We start from the raw sequence: 4,545 nt of genomic DNA on the forward strand, positions 1-4,545 counted from the left end.
TTGTCCTACCAGCCGGTGGCAGCCGGGCCTCTAGGGAATCTACTGGTAATTAAAGTACTCCTTTTAATAGAGCACCGGAGCAAAGCATTAACACTCCGTGAACACATGTGATCCTCATATCACAGCCTTCCCCTCCTGTTGTCCCAATTTCTGTCACTTTGGGGCCTCGGGTTCCGGACAGCAATATGCAGGTAAGATCATAAAACAATGAATATTATCATGAATCAATAACATGTTCAGATCTGAAATCATGGCACTCGGGCCCTAGTGACAAGCATTAAGCATAACAAGTTGCAATAATATCATAAAAGTACCAACAACGGATACTAGGAACTATGCCCTAACAATCTTACACTACTAGGAAAAGGCTTATAGCCGCACTCTTTACCGCCGGCGAGTACGATTTAAAGATGCCGGCGGTAAGACCTTCCAGGGTCGCCTAACCCTACCGCCGGCAAGGTTGAACGGAAGTCGCCATGGGTACATGCATTACCGCCGGCGATTACGGTACGTAGGCGCTGGCGATAAAATGGGCTGCGGTGCCACCGTTGGGCCTCACATTACCGCTGGCGATTTCGATCCAATAGCGCCGGGGTAATGGGCCTTACCGCCGGCCACTAGAGAACATAGACGCCGGGGTAATGGGAGGCAAGGTGGGTCACCCGGCTGCACTTACCGCCGGCCTCCGGGTTTCGATTTCGCCGGGGTATTAGCCCTTTTGGCTTTCTCCCTCATCTTATCCCTTCCGCCACCGCACATGAGACTCGTCTCCTCGCGATCCCCTTCTCCCAAATCCCCTAGCACCCAAGAAATCCTCCGCCCCACCCACCCATCCCGCGCCGGCGAGGAGAAGGAGGCGAGCGCTCGTCCGTGGGGAAAAACCAAGGGAGCTGAGCCCGTTACGTCGGCGATGTTCGCGAGCAGGCCGGCGGTGCACCCGGTGGAGGCGCCGCCGCCGACGGATCCGGTGGGGCAGCCTACGGGTGTGCTCATGAAGGACCTGCCCGGGATGCCCGCCACGGCGGGGGGCCTCAGCCTCGCGATCGCGCAGTTTGCCTTCGCCGGCCGGCGTCGCGCTCGCCATCATGGCCTCCACCAACGACTCCCCCTCCGTCAGCGCCTTCTGGTACCTACCTAGTCCCTCGATCGTCTTCCGAGTACTATTCCCCCCTACCCAACTGTAGGCCGTGCGTGTAGGCCTAAACAACATCGATCCTCTACGTCTCTAGCTTGTTCAAGAAAGGAATCGCGTTCCGATCTGCGAAGCCCGCGCGTGCGTGCGCACTTTTGGAGCTGGGGACCTTGTTGTTGGGGCAGTTAACGCTAGGTGCTCCCCTGTGCAACTCCTGTGGCCGGAACTTAGCTCAATTCGGCAGGCAGCATCAGCTTTGGTGTATATTTGGTTGCTACCGAATGGATGGATGGGTTGAGTGGTGTCAAAATTGAAAAATCTGAACACATCGCATATACACTTAAAGTACTTTTCAAATGGCTCTATTTGTCTTGGCATTTGCACTTTTGTAGCAGCTGTAGGAAAGAGAACACAAAATCTTGACTACATACAATTGTGCTTTCCTCTGCATTTCAACATAGGTTTTAGTATGGCTAAATTTCTATGGTTTGTATACTGTATGCGATACCTAGAAATTGTTCAGAAATACAAGCACCGGTTTGGAACAGAGCAGGTATGTTATGGTATGAATAGGAAAAGGTTTTTGTTTTATTTGATAATGCATCATATTTCTATTTTCTAATTGATAGGCCAAAGCTTTAGTTCCAATGTTCTTTATTGTTTCGCCACTACCAAATGAACTCTTCTAAGATCGTGCGATAAACTTTTAGTGGCACATGTTTCACTCTATGGTGATCATTTGTTCATCATTTGTTCAGGCACATGTATCGGTTTGTTTGATAAAGGAACTAAAATGCAAGGGACAGTAGTATTACTATGCACTTTTCAATTCTCTGTTTGATATTGCTCGTACTTTGGTTTGTCAATTTTGTAGAGCATATGACATCGCTGATATTCGCTTCAGCGCAATGGAAGATGTTATTTATTCTGACTCTACTTTGCTTCCTATACATATATTTTACCTACAACTGAAGCAAAGGTACTATTTTGTGCCTCATATGTAAATCTTTGTCCACTCACTAGAGCAGTTCATATTCCAATTTATGACAGCCTAGCTGCTTGTGTTCTAATCAGAGATTATTTTTGCATAGCCGGTTTAGTTAAATATTCCAAGGTTATGTATGTTCTTCGAACCAAGTTCATTTCAATATGAGAAAATTTATTGCAGGTTCTCTTATAATACCTCTCCGGGCATGTCATTGGCAATGTTAAAGATTTGCTTCTATTGTTTCTGAGACATTACTAGAAGTGGTTCATAAGTTTGCAAGGTTGGAATATGAAGCTATGCTCGAATTTTCTCGAGAAGGTATGCTATTTTTTCGCTGTACTATACATTATTGTGCTAAGCATATGTTCATAAGCAGGAAGACTTTATAGCTGGTTAATATAATATAAAAATGAATGTGCTTTTGTTTTGCATCGTTGTTTGATTACAAGCATATTGTTCGTTATGGTAAACTGCACTGGATGCCAGAATTCATTTTTTGTAAAGTTGTTTCGCTGTTCAAAATGAACTGCATGACTTATGTATTACAAGCTGATTAGTCAAGTACCAATTTTATCATTTTCTGTTTTGAGAGATGTTCGCTGAATCCCAGAGTACCAATTCTATCATTTTTGTTTTGTTTTGAGAGATGTTCACTAGAGTACCGAGTCTATCAATTTCTTGCATTATTTCAGTCACTGAAAATTAAAATGAAATTGCCCATTTCATACTGCTCATGTTTTTCTCATTAACACTAGTTCTAACTCATGTAATTCTTTCATGTGATTTTTCTATTCGGTTAAACTAAACAAACAATAATGATACTTCCATGTGTAGGGAGCTCGGCTTCGGAGTCCGAGCATGCATGAGGAGCTGGCCGGCGGCGATTCAGCAAGTAGGCTGGCCGGCAGACAGCGGAGCAGCGAGAAGCCTGGTGGGCAGGGCAGCTAGCGGGCAGCCAGAAGCTAGCTAGCCGCGGACGAAGTTTGAACCATATAGTCGACTTTCTACACTTGTGTTATTGATACATGCATGTAATGAACATTTGGGTACTTTCTATATCTGTTGTGTTACTGAGTGTGTATCTTTCTGTCATTCTGGTATTTCCATGTATATTTTGTGTATATTGTATATTTTGTGTATATATTGTGTATTCTGGTGTATATACAGTGTGATTCGACATTTTTTTTGGCTCATGTTATTATTACCCCTGGCGAATTTGTAGCTCTACCCCTGGCGAGAACGTAAGTGCCGGTGATACATATCGTTACCCCCGGCGAATATGCTAGGCGCCGGCGGTAACAAATACCGCTGGCGAATTGGAGAAGGTGCCGGCGGTAAGTTGGATTTACCACCGGCGAAATAGAAGACGCCGGGGATAAGCCATTACCACCGGCGAGGTGATCGCCGGCGAATCCGAAAGTGCCGGCGGTAAGCCTTTTCAATGTGCCGGCGGTAAGCCTTTTCATAGTAGTGTTATGCTATTACATGAACAATCTCATCCAATCTCTACCATCCCCTTCAGCCTACAGCGGGGGAATTACTCACACATGGATGGGGGAAACATGGATGGTCGATGGAGAGGCGTCGGTGGTGATGATGGAGATGATCTCCTCCAATTCCCCGTCCCGGTAGGGTGCCAGAACGGAGTTTCTGGTCCCGATAAGGAGTTTCGCGATGGCGGCGGAGTTCTGGATGTCTTCTGGCAAATTGGTCGAACCCCCGTGCGTTTTTAGGTCAAAGGCTTTAAGTAGTCCAGAGGGGAGCGTCGGGGGCTGGCCGAGGCGACGCCACCATAGGGCGGCGCGGCCCACGGGCCCACCGCGCCGCCTGGTGGTGCGGGCGCCTCGTGGCCCCCCTCCGTCTCGTCTTCTGGCTCCGTAAGTCTTCTGTGAAAATAGGCCCATTGCGATTATTTTCGGGGATTTTCCTGAAAGTTGATTTTCTGCACAAAAACAAGACATCAGGGCAATCTCACTGAAACAGCGTTAATCCGTGTTAGTTGTATCCAAAGTACACAAATTAGGGGCAAAACAATATCAAAAGTGTTCGGGAAAGTAGATACGTTTTGGACGTATCAACTCCCCCCAAACTTAGCTTATTGCTTGTCCTCAAGCAATTCAGTTAACAACTGAGTGCGATTTCACGAACACATTTGTTCATATGATGTAAATATTCTCATGATATGGACAAGTACTTAGGCAATTCATAATAAGATACATGCAAATAAAGTCATCTAATAGTTATATCAATCATGAAAAAGATACCAACAAACTAATAAGATCTTTGCAAATTCAGGATAATCATTTTATCCCGGTTTGTTTTTTAGTTTCCACATGTATCGCATCATGTAACTTGATTTTCGATTAATGAAATATGTGATTCTCAAAAAAAATAAGCATCATGAATCGATTAACCAAACCTTTTG

At 45.6% G+C, this 4,545-nt stretch overlaps 1 long non-coding RNA gene across 1 annotated transcript; it reads left to right on the forward strand.

The window, feature by feature from the left end:
- The first annotated feature begins 1,952 nt into the window (after positions 1-1,952).
- LOC124686512 lies at positions 1,953-3,059 on the forward strand. Its single transcript, XR_006997853.1, has 3 exons — positions 1,953-2,111; positions 2,301-2,438; positions 2,955-3,059. It is a non-coding gene; the product is annotated as an uncharacterized LOC124686512 (long non-coding RNA).
- Positions 3,060-4,545: the final 1,486 nt, after the last annotated feature.

The sequence above is a fragment of the Lolium rigidum genome, chromosome 2, assembly GCF_022539505.1.
Source record: "Lolium rigidum isolate FL_2022 chromosome 2, APGP_CSIRO_Lrig_0.1, whole genome shotgun sequence".
NCBI classification, from domain to species: Eukaryota; Viridiplantae; Streptophyta; class Magnoliopsida; order Poales; family Poaceae; genus Lolium; species Lolium rigidum.